The 18,857-nt window shown below is 45.3% G+C and overlaps 2 non-coding genes across 2 annotated transcripts; one reads left to right on the forward strand and one right to left on the reverse strand.

Moving 5' to 3' along the window:
* Nucleotides 1-617: 617 nt before the first annotated feature.
* Nucleotides 618-723, reverse strand: LOC115566563 (U6 spliceosomal RNA). Its single transcript, XR_003981048.1, has one exon. It is a non-coding gene; the product is annotated as a U6 spliceosomal RNA (small nuclear RNA).
* Nucleotides 724-2,281: 1,558 nt separating this feature from the next.
* On the forward strand, nucleotides 2,282-2,387 carry LOC115566510 (U6 spliceosomal RNA). The gene has a single exon (XR_003980999.1). It is a non-coding gene; the product is annotated as a U6 spliceosomal RNA (small nuclear RNA).
* Nucleotides 2,388-18,857: the final 16,470 nt, after the last annotated feature.

The following is an 18,857-nucleotide window of genomic DNA, read 5'->3' on the forward strand; positions in this document are numbered from 1 at the left end:
CCTCCTCTGCAAGACAGAGACCTGCAACTGGGCTGCGGCCAGCTAAAGTTAGTAATCTGTTAAAATATTAAATGTTCCAGTTATTGTCAAAGAGGAGTTATAATGTCCTGTATTGTGTAGATGTATGTATGTGTATATATGATATACACATACATACGTAATCACACAATCACTTCTTAAAACCCATTTTTATAAACTTGTCCTTCTGTGATGTCTTCCCTTCACTTTTACTCTTTTCAGTTTATTATATTCAATTATTTAGTTTTTTATCTATTTTATTTATTACATGTCTTAATTTTAGTTATTTTATTCATTGTTATAATTATTTCTGTTCTTCATGTTTGTATACATATAACAGAGAAGTGAGATCTGAAGCGGTCACTCAGACGCAGGTTAACATGCAGTTATCATTTTGATAGCATCAGTTTCTTAAATCCAGTCCAGTAAAGTTCTAAGTGTCGGGATTAAAATGTGTTTTATTGCAGTTTTCCACTTTAAAAGACATTTAAAGTGGATGATCAGACTCTGACGTGGTGCAGCAGCACCCTCTGCTGGTGGGGCCGTGAATTACACCTCTTAAACCCTGTATCGTTTTTTAACTTTACTCATTTAGAAAACAAAATGAGGAACGCTTCACGAATTTGCGTGTCATCCTTGCGCAGGGGCCATGCTAATCTTCTCTGTATCGTTCCAATTTTAGTATACGTGTAACCGAAGTTACACGATATAAGAGTGGGAGGTGTCTGGTATATATATGGGTATGGACCCGGACCCCTGGGAGTCATGGTGCGACACTCAGATAGTCCTGTATGTGAGCAAACTGCCTCTGAGTGGCTTCAGAAGAGCCTCAGAGCTCAGAGAGGCTGTACTGTGGCTGCTGCAGCAGCTTCAACAACTTATAAGGACCCAATCTGACCCGGTTCTGAAGCATTATGAGTTTTATCTGCATGCTGAAGTCTCGCAAGGCATGCTGGGGATTTTATGCAATGAGCTCTTATGTCTGTGGGCGGGGTGGGTGGGGGAGGGGAGGCATTCAGAGAAGGGGGGCAGTTGGGGGATGTTAACTAACTAACTAGGACTTGGTGTCCTCAGCCGGGTCCAGCTGATCTGGATCCACTGCTGTCAGTCCAGAACACAGACAGATAGAAGGACTGCTGCTAGTTTATTAAGCAAAGTTCAAAGATTCTAAACCGAGTTCGCTCTTGTTGCTAAGCTAACAGGCTCAAATGTGTTCACACTGTTTTACTTTGTTTGTAGTTAAGTTCACATAAAGGACACAGCCGGGAATCAGAACTGGCTGCCTCGCCTGTGTGACTACAGCTGACCCTGTTCTGGTCCGGATCCCAGGTCACTGTATTCTCACTGCCAGATCGGGATCATAAATCGTAGCCACCCAGAGACGAGTTTGTGAGACATTTTTCTCTTTAAATGAAGCTGGAAGCAGGAAGAAAACACGAAGAGCCGAGACAAACTGAACCTGAACAACAGCTGAATCTGCTGAATGAAAAACAGAGCGTTACAGAAACATCGTCACTCTGGAATGATGGGATTAAATGTTCACTGGTGGTTTGAATGAGGCGACAGAGACGTCCTCTTTTGATCTCTCCGGTCCAAAGAACGAGAGCAATAAACCTGCTGCAGCTGAGCTGGTGGATTCTTTTTGTTAAACCCGTCTCAGAGACAGAACCTCAGCTTCAGGTCCACATTACAGCCCGACACGGAGCACATGAAGCCTCGGCTGTATTCAGTCCTGTTTCCTGGTTTGAGGCTGAGCCGAGGAGCTGCTTGTTGCTGTGAACGTCTGCACGAGTCTGAGAACTGATCACACGTGGAAGCTTGTCTGTGTCTCTGACTGCCTCCCCCGCCCCCTCTGTCCCTCCCTCTCCCTCTCCCCTGGAGGGGGAGGGCAGCTGCCGGAGCTCTGGTTGTGGTTTCAGGCAGGAATGTAGGAGGAGGGGCCCTGTGGTAATCCTTTGTTATCTTGCTGCCGCTGCACCAATCCTGACTCTCTGACGTAAAGGCTCATTGCAAAAAATTCCCAGCATGCCCTGCGAGCCGTCAGCATGCAGATAAAACTCATAATTGTTCAGAACTGAGTCAGTTTGGGTCCTTAGAGACAGTACAGCCTCCCTGAGCTCTGAAGGCTGTTCTGCTCTCTGCCTATATAAAGCCACTCTGAGGCAGTTTGCTCACATACAGGACTGTCTGAGGGTCGCACCACGACTCCCAGGGGTCCGGGTCCATACCCATATATAAACCAGACACCTCCTGCTCTGATATTGTGTAACTCCGGTTACACGTATACTAAAATTGGAACGATACAGAGAAGATTAGCATGGCCCCTGCGCAAGGATGACACGCAAATTCGTGAAGCGTTCCTCATTTTGACTTTTAGAAAAGTAAAAGAAGTGATACAGCTGAGATCAGTGATACAGAGTTCATGTGGTGTAATTCACGATACCATCAGCTGCACCATGTTACTCTGTGCGTCCACCTCAAACGTCTTTAAATGTGGAAAACTGCAATAAAACACGTTTTAATCACAACTTTTACAACTTTACAGGACGTCTCTCTGTGTTGGCCCACATGATCTCGGTTGCCACGGTGACGGTAACCAGGTTGGTCCTAGTAACGGACTGTGGGATATGATTTAATAGTGAGGCTCACCTCACATTATCATGCTTCTCTCTGCAAAACAGTAACTGCCACACTCAAATAATGATGCGGTAGACACTATGAGAGTCTTGTGAGCACTCCAAAATGTGTCTTGTGGAGCAGTTTAGAAAATTGGATGTGTTTGCCAGGGACGTGCACATGGTTATAGATAGAGATGCACCGATCAGGATTTTTGGGGCCGATCACCGATCACCAAAAGCAGTATCTGCCGATCCTGATATTGCCGATCACCGATCACAGCGTCAAATCCATAAATTCTTCTATATTGTTGTCTTGTGTAACTTTCATATATTTAATTAATGATTCTTCTTACACAACATTGACATTGTATTATTAAGTATAAAAATGAGGAGATGAGAAAGTATCATGAATTGACCACCGTTTTATTGCAGGCTGAGGCAATGTGCAATATTTCACACTCTAGAGACTCTTAGAGACAACTTGGACTCAGCTTACATAGAGTAACTGTAGATTACTAGTGGGAATGCAGTCAGGGAGGGAATTTCATCATTTTAGGGGCAAGTCCATTTGGCCTGCACTTTTGTTTTCAGGGGCACCAAGGCCACATGACAGGGCACAAAGGCCACTGAGTAAAATGTGTTGATTTACCTTTCAGACTGATACCATAACATCCTAATTTATAATAAGACATGGATTATGTATTAACACATTTCCTAATACCAAAATCAAGTTAAAGTTACATTAGAAAGTAGTTTTTGTTAAGTAGGGTTAGGGTGAGGTGGGTTTTGTGACACCTCACTGAATATTAGTGTTATTGAATATTTCTTCCAATAGAAATTCCCCAAAATTATGGCAAAGCACATTTTTTCCCAAACAAAAAATTGTAGAATAACAGCAGGAGACCACTGATGTGTGGAGTGATTTTGGTGGCACTACACTCTGAATAATACTGAAGTTATTGAATTTTTTTGTAGTTTCTCTTTTCAGTGCTGCACTTTGTAGACGGTCCCTGCGCCCTCGTCTCACAGCTGGCTGACCATACAGACCAGAGTTAATGTCCAGACGCTCGTTTTGATTAACATACGGTTGTAGCTCGTTGTCTTCCTCACTACGGTAGGAAAGAGCCGTCGGTTTGTGTTTTAACAAGGTTTCACTTATGAGATCCGGGAAGTTCGAATCTGTGAATATATTTCCAACTTTACCGGACTAAATCCTACCACACAAGTCAGTTACGTATCATGTCAAACCGGCTGCGCTCGCTGTGCTGTAAGTTTCGTTCTTCTGTTTTGAGACGCTGCTGCTGTTTGAGAGGCTTTCACGTGAGATCATCGTGATGATGAGACTCCACCTGCGCGAACCGCGGATTCACTGAAGTTACTGTGAGTGACTACTGTGCACTCAGGTGGCTGTAATTAAAGGCAAGCTCGCTACGCTGACCGGGCCAGGGGCACAGAGGCCACTGTGGCCGTACGATGAGGTTTTTTTCACGCTGCATCAAGGCCAAAGTGCGGGGCAACAGCGGCCATGGCCGCCGTGAAATTCCCACCCTGCATGCAGTCAATGCACTGTCTCTATATTGAAACATCATCTGATCAGCCTGATGTGATCTATTTTGAGAACTCCGATCAAAACCGATAGGGGCATTATCGGCCGATTGCGATCGGTTGCCGATCGATCGGTGCATCTCTGGTTATAGAGGGGCAGGGGCTCAAAGTCAGAAAAGGGCAGTACGTGCGCACATAAAGCGCGCACGACATTTTTTCCATGCCTCAGTAACACAATATGTACACTACTTAATGTAAAATTAATAAACAAAGTACTTATAGAAAGCTAACTTCTTTGCTGTGTATCCTGTGTAGCTGTGAGTGATATGCAATCGCCATTTCTTTTGTGTCAATTAATTATTGTCAACATGAGTTTATTCACATTCTCATAATACTGAGGTTTGGAAGACATGCAATTCAGCTGCAATTCTTAAAAAACAATAAAACACTGGTTTATTATCAGGCTGTTTATCGGAGGGCAAGTGCAAACTAGAAATACATGATACACGTCTAAAAATGTGACAAAACCAAGAAATGACTACAGTGACTTTTAGTAGGAACAACAATGTTTACAACAGCAAAGTGACAATAAACTCAATATCTGGAAGAAGCTGAAGATTTGTGGCAGATAAACAGCCGACAGACAGCTGTCAGATTATTCTTCACTCTCATTAACAAGCAGTTAGCTTAGCAAGCACAAATGGACACTCTTCTGAAATATGACTCATATTTAAGCACGTTGAATAAGTGGAAGGCGACTTGTTAAACCCCACAAGGAAGTTATGTTTAATGGATTTATAACTTACAAAGGTTCAAGTCGCTCCACAGTCACGTCTCATCTACGTGCGTGGTGGAGTTCTGATGAGGCAGCAGCTTCTCTTCTCTCTCTGCAGCGGACAGAGAGGCGGCTTTAGGCTCAACACACACACACACACAACACCATATTACGTACGAAATGCGTACGGTAGATAACCGTGGCGTTTTTATACCGCCTTTTTTTTCACATCCTCTTACACAAGTTATTTATTCATTAGTAACACACACAGAAAGGACACTTTATAATACGAGGCAAAAAGGGAGGGGCTCAAGCACCCTTTGGGCCTTATGTGTGCACGTGCCTGCAGCAGAGAGATATTCTGCTAGTTCATAATCTCTGTTTAGGGCCAGATAACATTCTAATCTACTTTGGCTTTTAGTTTCTTCTTTCCAATGTTCCAGATAGGTTTCTTTACATTGTGTTATAATTTGCTTTACTCTGATTGGTGTTTGGAGAGCAGTGTTGTTGTGACGGCCAGTTTCCCCACCAGGTCCTCTGCGCTGCGTATCTGCTCCGTCCCAGCTCCGGCAGTCCAGAGCCCTCCGGCACAGATACGCAGGACTTCTATTTCTGCCGGATGCCGGAGCACGACACAGCAATTCAGCTGAATTTAGCACCGAGCAGACAGGAAGTCAAGCGCCAAAATAACAACCAACACCCGGTTACTTTTCAAAATAAAACACTCCGGTTGACACCAGCACACAAATCTCAAAAAAGAGACAAACACAAGCTCTGTGTACGTGTAAGACGTATCTGCAGAATTCTGCATGTAAGGATTCTGTTGGATGTTTGTCCCAGCAGGTAAAGTTCTGATGACTGAGTGGACCCCAGACTTCACTACTGTACAGCGCTATGGGCTGGATGATGCTATCACATATTTTAAGCCAGATTTCGACTGGAATTTGAAAATTATAAAATGTTGTCTTAATTGCATGTAAGGCTCTTTGAGCTTTTTCTTTTAGTGCATCACTGTCATGTTGTAACTCCCTGATGCTGTGATGGTTATACCAAGGTAGGTATAACTCATGCTATGTTCAATGACATGCTTGTTTATGGTAAACTGGTGTTTGTTCTCCTGACATCTGGGGCGTTTTTGAAAGATTATGATATTAGTTTTCTTCACATTTACTGCCAGGGCCCAGTTCTGACAGAACTTTTCTACTATGTCCAGCTGTTGCTGTAGTCCTTGTTCAGTAGGAGACAGTAGAACAAGGTCATCAGCATAAAACAGAGACTTCACCTCTCTATCTAGGAGGGAGAGGCCAGCAGCAGCACACTGATCCAACTCAACAGCAAGTTCATTGATATCCACGTTAAATAGAGTCTGACTTAAACTGCAGCCCTGGTGTACACCTCTTCTCTGGGTGAAGAATTCAGTCAGTTTGTTTGTGTCCAATTTTAACAGCACACATATTTTCAGAATACATTGATTTGACCAGATCATACATTTTGCCCTCCATACCACAGTGTAGGAGCCTGTAATAAAGCCATTCATGCCAAATAGAGTCAAAAGCCTTCTTGAAATCAATGAAACAGGTGAATATTTTACAATTTTTTGTTTGGTGTACATGTTTGTTAATTAAGGTGTGAAGGGTGTATACATGGTCGGTGGTGTGGTGTTTTGGGAGGAAGCCAATTTGACTTTTACTCAAGATGGAGTGTTCCTCAAGGAAATCTAGTATTCTTTTATTGAGAATAGCATGATGCTTCTTATGTATCACATGAAAATCCCTAACTTTTAATATAGAAACTAGGAGTTTGACGTTTCACAAAAGTCACGGCAGGGGCTCAAGCGACCCTTGGGCCTTATGTGTGCACGTGCCTGGTGTTTGCCTGCCTCCAGATATTTTTCCTCTCAGTTTAATGGGGCTTAATGGGGCAGCTGGTCAGTGTTCCTGTTAGTTAAACGCCCACCGAGCCAAAAAGTGTTTGTCCGATTGCCTCCAGAGATCCACTGTTACACCAGCACAAGTGTACCTACAAGCTGGTGTTGTTATATTTCTGCTGGAGTCAAAATTGTGGAAGGGAGTGCAGGTTGAAGACAAGGTGTTCTGATTTTTTTTAGCTCCTCCCCACTCTGTCAGTTGGCTCCTCCCCTCTGGCTGTCAGCACTCCACCCCATACATACCAATGCAAAAATCTCAAAGTGGCTGAAAAGTTAGCAATGTTGGAACTGCGACTGTGCAAAAAGTATGAATGCTGTGAAAAAGTTGAATTCAAGTGAGGAAGTCTTAATCTTAGTGAAAGTTTCAGTTTGAATGGAGTTTATATATGGGATTGTGAATGACTAGATGAGTTTTGAAAATGCATGAAAAAGTGTGAAAATTTTGGGTTTTTGATGATTCCGTAATCAGCTTGAATGGGAAAAAATGGCGTAAAAACATAAAATATATCTGAAATTATAAAAGTTATCAATTAGAAAAATAGACGCGGTCGATTACTAATTGAGATAAATACTCTGTGTTTCAATGGACTGAATACATTGAAAAACTGTTGATGGAGTTAAGTATTAACTGCAAAAATTGCATTTCCTCTGAGAATGCAGTGTGAATGCTAATGGATGAAGTGATTTTGGAAATCTGCTAATGTACTGAAAACACTTTCTAAAAATGCATAAAACTATAAGAATGAATGGTCAAGATTTTGTAGAAAAAGCTGAATTTTTCAAAAACTGAAAAGTAATAGGCTGAATGGGCTAAAAAAAGTTTTGATAGCTGAACAGAATGTTTCAAAAAGCTGAAAAGGCAGAAAGATGAATGTTGAAAAACTGAAAAGGCTGAAAAGCTTAAGAGTAAGGGCTGAAATAGCTTAAAAAATTAACATTTCTGTAGATAAATAGTTTTTCTAGGTGGTCATGAAGCTGAATATATGGAAAAGGCAGTAAGATGAATGTTTTATTAAGCTAAAAGGAGTAAAGACCTCTGAAAGAGCTTAAAAAGTTGAATGGTTTGATAGCTGAACAGTTTCCCTAGCTGAACATGAAGCTGAATGTATGAAAAAGATGAATATTTTAAAAAGATGAAAGTATAAGGCTGAAAGAGATTAACAAGCTGAACATTTTGATAGTTGAATGGTTTTTATAGCTGAACGTATGCTGAAGCAGTAGCAGAATGAAATTTGAAAAATTCTACATACGGATGAATGTGACCATTTTTGCAGAAAAAGCTGTATATTTCCAAAAGTATTAAAGATAGAAAATAAAAACAAGCAGTAATGTCCTTAAAAAGCTGAACATTTTGATAGATGAATGGTTGCTGTAGCTCAATATGTGTAGGAGAAGAAGCGAGTCAAATAACGTACGTAAGAATAATAAATTCCAGAAGAACGCTGCTAATGAGCATTCACACTATTGTACGACCAGGGGAAGGACCGTGCATAATTGAAAACCAAATTTATACTTACCTTCCACAGTTTAAAACAATCCATACGTACCGTACAAAGTTAAACGGAACAAATTCCGTAGGGGGAGGGGCCAAAGAAACCAAGGGGTATAAAAGGAGTCGCCCAGGAAGAGCAGAAGCTCACTTTCCATCTCACAAGACAAGCAGCAACATCTCAACAGCCAGACAGTTTTATTTGTGTGTCAGGCCTGAAGAAAACCTGGACAGGGTTGAAATGTTCCTAAAACCTTGAAAACAATATGATTTTTTTAGCTTATACCAAAATTTTGGTTAAAAATATTACAACAAATACACCACTTTCAAACAACAACTACTTATCCAGTGAGATCGGAAGTTTGGATGGAGGGTGGATGGTGGTACGTTACGGAGGGAGACACCCACTCCGCTACCAACCTCGACTTTATGAAGTGCAACACAGAAAAACACACCGCAATAAATGCAACAAAAAACCACGGCACACAGGTAGAATAATTTAAACACGTCACACAGTGACCACACGGGCAAATACGTTTGTTTTCGCTGTGCTCTGGATTTGTTCAGCCAATTGTTCAGTGCTCTCCAACTCCCTGAAATGATAAGCAGGCAAACGATCCGTCATTCAGTTCATTATTCAGCCCTGAGGTTCATGTTCACTTACTGAGGGACGGTGCGTTCACAGACGATAGTACACAATCATTCGCGGGAGACGCAGCGCTGCTTTGAGTGGTATACATGCACTAAAATTATTACACGGTGAAAGTGTCCTCTGTGCACAGTAAAATCACTTAACATGATGCTACACGGATGTTAGCAACACAGCGCTAATTTTAGCAGTACGGTTACTGAACGTTAATCAACTCCTCTGCCCTGACTGAGTGACACAGCGCCACTTTCAGCACAGCACGTGAACGAGAATCACGTACTCAGTGACAGTTCTCTGTGTGCAGTAGATTCGCGAATCATAAACGAATCACAGCGCGAACGTGAATCACGTCCTCACAGTTTTCTGTGTGAGTCGCGGCAGTCCCACTGCCGGCCGGCATGCTCGCAGCTGAGCTCAACTGAACTGAGAAAGGAACGAATCAGTTCATGAAGTGATTCCATGTTCACTTCGTTCACTCAAAAGATTTGTTCGTTCGAACGACACGTTCGCAACCGACACAACACTAGACAGAGAGAGCAGGAGGAGAAAGATCACACACAGACGCGCAGCAGCTCACCTGTGAGGTGAAAGTCCTCGTCTTTGTGAATGTTTTACAGTTTGAATGGAGTTTCTATCTGGAAGTGTGAATGACTAGATGAGCTTTGAAAATGCTTGAAAAGTTGAGGATTTTTGAAGATTTCATAATCTGCTTGAAAGGCAAAAAAAATGGCAGAAAAACGTCATCAATTAGAAAAAGACGCGGTCGATTCCCAATTGAGACGAATAGTCTGTTTGAATGGAGTGATTACGTGGAAAAAGGTTACGTTGAAGGACTTAAGTATTAATAATTCATGTGATAAAATCATAAACAACACAATATAGTGATTATCTAAATACACCACTTTCAAACAGTAACTATTTACCCAGTGAGATGTGAAGTTTGGATGGAGGGAGGACGGTGGTACGTTACAGAGGGTTACCAATCTGAAACAGCTTGAAAGGTGCCTTACGCCTCCTACTGTACCGGCTGTGCATGATTCCACAGGGACTTTAATAATAAAGTGCAACACAAAAAAAACACACAGCAAGAAATGCAACAAAAAACCACGGCACACATGTAAAATAACTTAAACACGTCACACAGTGACCACACATACAAGCAAATGTGTGCTCTACGTACGTGTGCTCTGCTGTGTCTCCCTCTCTCTGCACACCTGAGGGTATCTGATGCTCTGGTGGAGTGGGGGCAGGTGATAAAATAGCAGAGAGAGCAGGAGGTGAAAGATCACATACCTGTGAGGAGGGTTTTCTCCTCACCTTTGCTCTGTTGCTCTAAACGGGTTGGGAAAACCTCCATGCACTTTAGGTGCTGGGGTGTTTCTTGTCTTTGTTTTCCTTTTTGGGCTGGAGATTACTGGTAGTTCAATTATTTGTTGCTTTTGTTTTAGGTCTAGATATCCTTTAGGTAGTTTCGGGGGAGGTGCAGGAACGACGGCTCACTGCGCGGCTGGTCCTTCATCTTCCCATGTTTTGTTCTTTTTGGCCGGGATCTCCAGCACTCTTTTTTTTTTTTTTTTGTTCTTGGGGTTTTCTTTTAATTATACAATAAAGCTTGCTTATTATTTTTTTATAATTTTATTTTATTAATTTCTGGTGTTGAGTCAGTGGGCCACATGACATGGAAAATATTGACAAAAAATCATATCCATATAAAATAGAGGAAGCACTAAAATAAGAGAGCATGGTTCTATTTTTGTGTCGTGTTTTACTAATTGTAATTGCATTAAATTGTGCATGGAAATGGTATGCAGTTTTTGAATGTCATGTATGTAGAAGAAAATTGAGAATAAGCTGATTTCTCTAATTTATTTAACATGGAAAACATGCAGTGTATGTAACCATAGCTATAACCATTTTTGTAATCTTGCTGTCAAGCCACAGAAAATGCACTTTTCTCCGGAAGTAGTCCATTCCCACCACTGCTCTGAAGCAGGAACACACCAGGAACAGGGTCATTAAAGCTCTCTCTCCATCATGAAGGACCACCTCAGCAAATATGATCTCCAACAGGCATGATGGCAACTGAAACAAATACTTTTTGTTTTTTATTTTTTTACATTTTACAGTTAGTATAAAGCCACAGCATTAATAGAAATACTGAAAGCAGGAGCACTGAATGTATTAAATAAATATTATATTCCCCCAAAAAAGAAACACACGCAAAGAAATGAAATCATAAAGCAATTATTAATAAATAAAATACCTGATCAATACATGTTGCCAGCTCCTGCTCTCCATGTGTCATGGGCTCCATCTGTCTTTTCTTCCTACATAGAAATGTCACAGGGGTGACATTAGCAAGATGCTTTTGTGTCCAAAATATTTGGTCTTTGGCTGCTTGCAGAGGCTGCAGATGCAGGAGAAGGGCGCTTTTGTTTTAAAGTCCTCCCCATTTCTCTCTTCTGCCTGCCTCTGTTCTTGCGGCCTTCACCGTCTTTGGCAACCTGGCGGCAGCTGCAGCAGTAACCACAGCAGCGATGGCAGCTGCATTGTCACCTGAAGCAGCGGTGACAGTAGCGGTGGTGGTGATGGTGGCGGCAGATTCACCGGGACGAGCCATGGTGTTTGGTGCTTGTGAGGGGCCCGGCTGGAAAGACGCACCGGGGAGGTGCTTTGGCCTCTCCATGGCAGGAAGTGCCGACCCTGGTGCCCCGAGGAGAGCAGTCGTCTGGGGGAGTGTTTGTGGCCTCTCCCTGACAGGCAGCATGGGCTCGGGCGCCACCAAGGGGAAGCTGGCATCTGGCACAGCAGCATGGAGGACGAGACCCTCCAGCTTCGCCTTCCTCCAGTTGAACATACAGGCAGGGGTCAAACAGGTTTGCTGTTATTAAAGCGTGTCACGTCAGCACATTTTTCAAAGAAATCAAGCCGTCTTTGGGCAAACGCGGGAGGTTGTGCCGCGGGCGCAGCGGAGTACGGGCACGCTGACCCCTCCCACTGTCACCTGGCCCGTTCTGGTGTACAGCTGCACGCCTGCGGGGTCCTGGATGCACTGCAAGTGCCGGCGCTGCACAATTCAGTTTCCCTCCATCCTGTGCCGGTCCAGCAGAGGGATGCCCATGGTGTCCGTGGCTGGCCCAAAGTGCTGCAGGACCTCCTCTATTAGGCGCTCGGTCTCGGCGGCACCGCGTGTGCAGCGGCGGCAGTGCAGAGCCATCTCCCTGAGTGATACGCTGCTCCAGGCGGCGGGCCCCACAGCGTCCTTCGCTCTCTTCAGCAGTGCCACGTCCTCCGGGTCCCAGGCGAAGATGGCGGCCGAAAGGCGCCGCATAAAGCTGCCGTAGAGGGGGTGGCTGTCAGTAGTCACCATTGCAGCCAGCCTCCGCATAAAGTGCCACACGTCCAGCCTGACCAGGACCTGCGTCCACTCAGGAAAGAGTGCAGCGGACGCGGGCGTGCCTCCCGTGGTGCAGCAGCAGTCTCGGTCCACATACAGGACCGTGGGCGGCTCCTGCCCGGCCTGCCGGTAACGCCTGATCAGCCCGCTGGACATCACCTTCAGCCCGTGGCCCTCTGCGGCAGTGACCACCGAGATGAGCACCTGCCCGTACTCATTCCCCACGCTGGTCACCCACTGGGCCGTCCCCGCAGCGTGGCCGGCCAGCTTCCTGGTGATCTACAGAACGAAAGTACATAAACTGTAAGTACTGCAACCAGTTAGAACTGTGCGTGTCACACCACTTAACAGCTGTGTAAACAGTAATTACATGGTCTTGCATTACAATACATGTTGCACAAAATGATGTTGAGATGATCTGAACTATCTACCTTTTTAGTGGAGTCCATCTTTAGGATGGAGCCGTAGACCGACGTCAGCTTCGCCCTCATCTCCCCCAAGCGGGAGAAGCTGTCGGTGGCGTAGGCCCGGAGGATCCACTGCCGGCTGGGCACGGCGGCCATCTGTGGGAGGGCTGGAGGAGGCGGCGCGCTCACTCCTGGCACTACAAACTGCTTGTACGTGCCCATGAAGCGCAGGCAGCAATCGATCCAGGCTGTCGTGTGCTGCTCCACCAGGTAGGAGCGCAGGCGGGCGGCACTGTTGCCCAGCGTCCTTCCCCTCATCTGTGCCAGCACTTTCTTGTCGCAAGACAACCTACAGAACAGATGGGATAACATTTATGTAATACAATATAATATATACATATATTATAAAATCCCTTGTGTAATTCATTTGCTTCTTTCAGTGTGAGCAATGTGTATAGTTTGTGATTTACTTGTAGGTGAGCACAGCAGGAAACAGCGTCCTGTACCGATCCTCCAGCTGTGACAGAATGCTGCCCCCCCATGAGGCCAGCTTCCGCTTGCACCGGCGGCACTCCAGGTACTCCGTGCCCATGAAGTACCAGCCGTCCATGTCCAGCACCTTACGGACGGTTTTGTACAGGCCGCACCCTGTCATCCCGTGGGTACATGTTGGGCACTTGATGTGGCACTGCCACATCTTGTGCGGTACCCACAGGAAGAAAGGCCGCTGAAAAAACACGTCAGGTGAGGCAGGAGGCTGGTAATACAGCCTTCTGGGTCCAGGAGGGAGGTACCACGTCTGCAGCTCGTTCTTCAGCACAATTCGACCGGCCTGGTCGAGGCTGAAGAGCGCCTGGCTCACCCAGCCTTGCTGCACGAGAGGCAGTGAGGCCTTCCAGCCGCCTGGAAGCAGAACCTGAAATACACACATAAACAAAGACACAGAGATTAATATAATAATAACAATTAACTTTATTTATATAGAACTTTTTCAAAACACAGTTTACAAAGTGCTATTACAAAACAAAACAGAGTATAAAATTGAAAGGACAAATGAAATAATGTAATTTATAGCTAAATAATTAGAAACCAATAATTGAAGAAGAGACACTACAGGACATTATAACTCCTCTTTGACAATAACTGGAACATTTAATATTTTAACAGATTACTAACTTCAGCTGGTCGCAGCCCACTTACAGGTCTCTGTCCTGTGGCTGGAGCTGGAGCTGGTGCTGGAGCTGGAGCTGGAGCTGGAGCTAAGATACAAAAAAGACATGTGACAGTCAGACAAATAAAAATGTTTTCACCTGGCATTGTGCATTACTCATTTATTACATTACATTCAAAGTTGTTGTGAAGGTTAATTGTGATGTCATTACCTGAACAGAGGGACTTCTCCACTTGCGCAGCAGCTGCCACCATCTCCAGGTCATCATCCTCTGAGGAGGAAACTGAACACACACACAAGTGCGCACAAAGAAAAACATTACAAATAATTCCAAATAAACTTTGACTATATAAAAACATATGCACAAAAAGCAGAGTTTGTCTCCATTTTGTAGATGGTGCAGTAGAGGAGGAGGTGGTGGCTGTGGAGGAGGAGGTGGTGGCTGTGGAGGAGGAGGAGGTGGATGTGGAGGAGTCGGAGGAGGTGGATGTGGAGGAGGAGGAGGAGGTGGCTGTGGAGGAGGAGGAGGTGGATGTGGAGGAGGAGGAGGTGGTGGCTGTGGAGGAGGAGGAGGTGGCTGTGGAGGAGGAGGAGGAGGTGGATGTGGAGGAGGAGGAGGTGGTGGCTGTGGAGGAGGAGGAGGTGGCTGTGGAGGAGGAGGAGGTGGCTGTGGAGGAAGGTGGACCTGAAGAAGATTAGGCGGCTCTCTTGTGGTCCCTCCTCAGCACAAACTTCTTCAGGTGGTCCATCTTGGAGCCCACAGACTGACCCGGGCCTTCTGCAGCCACATCCTGTAACTGTGGATGGATGAGGGACAGTTGGAGTGAATGTGGAAACAGCAGGAACACCAGTGTTTAGTCCAGACTCTCACCTCTGCACGACAGGGTCAGCCGACTCATAAAACTCCCGATACGTGAGCCCGGCGTGCTCCCCAAAACCCACCAGCCTGTCATCCTGGTCACCAAAAGAGGAGGCGGAGAGGGAGCCGTCAGCCATCCTCCTCTGCTGGATCACAGACATGACTCTGGGGAACAGCCTGACGTACCGGGAGAGGGAGTCCTTGTTGAGCATGGCGGGTGTTGTGGTGGTGTCACCCGACTCACGCTCGTCCTGGTGCCCAGCCACGACCATGGAGGTGTACCCCATGTCATTGCTCAGCAACCAGTGGAAAGTCTGCCCCCTGTACTTTCCAAACTGGATGCTGTGCTGACTGAGCACCAGCTTGGCGTCCCCTGTGTCCCCTTCTGCAGCCTGGACCAAGGCGGTAGCCTGGCTCAGCACGGCGGCTGCACCCTTGGGTCGGTAGGACAGGATCCCCTGCTGCTGGCGGATGAAGGCTTCTGCCTCAGGAGAAGCTTTCAGCGTCAACTCATCCGTACCGGCCCGCAGCTGGAAATTTGGAATGTAGTCCATCTGTACACCAAAAACAGCCAGCAGTTAGACCCAAGAAGCTCAGTGACACCACACAACTGTCAGCATGAATACTAATGTACATTGTGATTATTAGAACGGTTTGAAATGTGAAAATGCACCTGGATTTACTGTGAATATGACTAAAAATAGCCTCAGCATTAATTAGAAAGACGACTGTGACACTGATTACATGTTAATACACATTTTAAATGTGTAGCCTTGCAAAAAATGCACCTTGACTTTTTTATTAATGAAATCAATTACAAAAATACACCCAAAAGAAAACGTCTCATACAACATCATGTTCAACAGCTCGCTCGTTACTAGCTACAGTATACCATTACCATTTAAATTTGAAAAATGCACCGTCAGTTAAGTTACTGTCATTGGACATTTTTATCAACAGCTCGGTCGTTAGCTAACGTTACAGTACACCATTTAAATGTGAAAAATGCGCCATCAGTTACTGAAAAAAAGTACTTAAACTTTAATATAAAGCCTCTTATACAATATCATGTTCAACAGCTTGGTCGTTGCTAGCTACAGTAACGTTACACCATTTAAATCTGAAAAATGCGCCATCAGTTACTGAAAAAAAAAGTACTCAAACTTTAATATAAAGCCTCTTATACAACATCATGTTGGACAGCTCGTCGCCAACAACAGTACGTACAAACAGTCACTCAGAAACAAACTTTAGCCATCTTACCGTTGTTGTAATCTTCTCATTCACTGTCTATCAATCTCTCGAAACTCTCCTGCGGCAGTGATCGCGTCTGATATAGCGGTCACGACCAAACCAATCACATCAGACAGAGCCTGGCCAATCAGAGTAGGAATCTTTAGCGAGAACCGTCCAATGGCTGAAGGAAGCTATGACAGAATCCGCCTGATCAGTGACCCGATCAGTCCAGTGTTGCCAACTCTTTTCCAATGAAAGTAGCTAGCACTAGCTCAAAAAGTCGCTAAAAGTCGCCAGATGACGCCATACGCTCATTTACATATTGATGACGTAATCACGTACCAATTTGCATATATCTTACTGGTTGTGTCTCATGCAGTGAGGGGGAGATTATTTTTAGCCATATACACAAAAGGTTTATAGAGAAATCTTTACCAAATTATCACAAACTCACTACAGAGACAAAGCATATTTGAAGTAAAAACAGTTAAGGGAGGGAGAAGATCAAACGAACTATGTGCATTTTTACAAGATAGAGGAACATCCTATTCTGGAGATAAAGAGTGAGAGAGAAGATCTAGACTCAGCATCTTATCACTGGTAAAGTACCAGTGGAACCATGAAAGACTAAGAAGTCAGAGAATTAACAGATCAAAACAGAGTAAATGGCAGCTATCCGGTCTCAAATCCTCAGCGCGAGCAGCCGCGGCATCTGCTCCTGCTGCCCCGGCCGGCCACACACACACACACACACCGGCCTGCTGCCTGTGCAGCCGTTTGAGAGGGGAAAGAGCCGGCGCTGCTGCAGAGGAGCCGTGGACTGCGATGACTCTGAGCAGCATGTGAATTACAATATGATATGTTTCTCGCCTTTCCCCTGATGATCTGAATAAGTCGCTAAATTTGTCTCTTTTTAGAAATACAGTCGCTAAGAGGGTCTGAAAAGTCGCTAAATCTAGCGAGAAAGTCGCCAAGTTGGCAACACTGGATCAGTCTGCTGGTCTCCTCCACTCCTCTGGTCCTCCTCCTGCAGTGCAGTGCCAACTCCCTCCGGGTGATGTGAGTGGTCACCACCTCCTCCGAGATGTGGCCAACACTTCTTGCTGCCAGCTCACCTTCCTTGGCACGGCGAAGAGCAGCAACATTTTCTAGATTCCACTTGAAAATGCATGTGGACAGGCGTGCCATGAAGATGCCATACAGGGGGTGAGCCTCAGTGGTGACGCCTGCAGCAAAACGGCGCATGAAATGCCAGATGTCAAGGCGCACAGTAAGCTCATCCCACCCTGCAAACATGGCCTTCACCCGACAAGGGCCATGCTGACTGCAGCAGTCTCTGTCCACATAGATCACCCTGGGTGGCGCCTCACCCGCCTCCCTGTACCGCTTCACCAGGCCAGCTGCCATGGTGTCAAGTGCTTGTCCCTCACCAGCTGTCAGAACCGAGACAAGGACTTGACCGTACTCATTTCCAAAATTGGTGCACCAGGCAGCTGTACCTGCAGCAGCACCAGCGAGTTTCTTCGTGACCTATTCAGAAAAGATAAGGAGTTAAAAACTGTGTTCATTATTATGAAATGTAAGTGCAATATTTAAATCTCTGTTTCTCTGATGCTGCTACTCTGTATTTCATTTGGAAGTGTTTGTGTAGTGATTGTGTGTGTGTGTGTGTACTGCATTGCTTTTAGTAGTTGCACAGTAGTTGTACTGCTGGTACAATGACATTAAAGACTATTTCTATCAATCTATCATGTATGCACTCAAAATTCTGTATATAAACAGGGCTGTGATACCTTTTTGGTGGAGTCCATCTTGAGGACAGAGCCAAAGATGGAGGTGATTTTGGCCTTCACCTCATGCAGCCAGCTGAGAACATCCCTGGCATAAACTGCGAACAGCCACTTGGGCTTGGGAAGGGCAGGTAAGCAGGGAGGCTCAGCAAAGACGGAGGGGTGGACAACAGTGGACCTTGTGAATGGTTCACAAGCTGTCAGGTACTGCAGGACACGCTCCATCCATGCCTCGCTGTGTTGTTCCTGCAGATTTTTGTACAGCTGGGTAACACTGTTGCCCATTGTCCTCTCCCTCATCATCCTCAGCACACGGATGCCACACGAGTATCTAATGAAAGGAAGGAGTGTAATGTCAAAAAAAAAAAGTACACCCCACAAATAAAAGCACCTAATAATGGTTGACATTAATTATGAATTACCTGTAAGTGAGCAAAGCTGGAAACTTGCTGCGGTGGCCCATATCCAGCTGGCCTAAGATGTCATCAGACCAAGCAGGATACTTTTTGGAGCAGCGTTTGCACTCCAGGTACTCAGTGGCAAGGTCATACCACCCGTCGATGTCCAGCACCTTCCGCACTGTTCTGTAGATCCCTGCAGCTGTTAGTCTGTGCTTGCCGCAGGCTGGACGAACACAGACCAGAGGAAACAGCCACATCTTCTGGGGCATCCACAGGAACAACGGCCGACAGAAGAAGTGGTCAGGCGAGGCGGGAGGCTGGGTGTGAATGAGGACGGGCTGAGGAGGATACCACCAAAGCTTCAGCTGTGACACTAGCTCTGGCTTGCCGGTACTTGGGTTGGCCTTGAACAGAGTGTGTTGTATCCACTCCTGCTGGTAAGATGGAAGCTGATCCTTCCACTGACTGGGAAGCTCAGCTGGCGGTTGGTGAAGGAGAGCTGTTGGTGGAGGATGAGTACAGGCCTCACGAGGCACGGTGGCTGCAAGAGCTAATGAAGGAGAAATTTATTAGGT

The sequence above is a fragment of the Sparus aurata genome, chromosome 16 (genome assembly GCF_900880675.1).
Source record: "Sparus aurata chromosome 16, fSpaAur1.1, whole genome shotgun sequence".
Classification (NCBI taxonomy): Eukaryota; Metazoa; Chordata; class Actinopteri; order Spariformes; family Sparidae; genus Sparus; species Sparus aurata.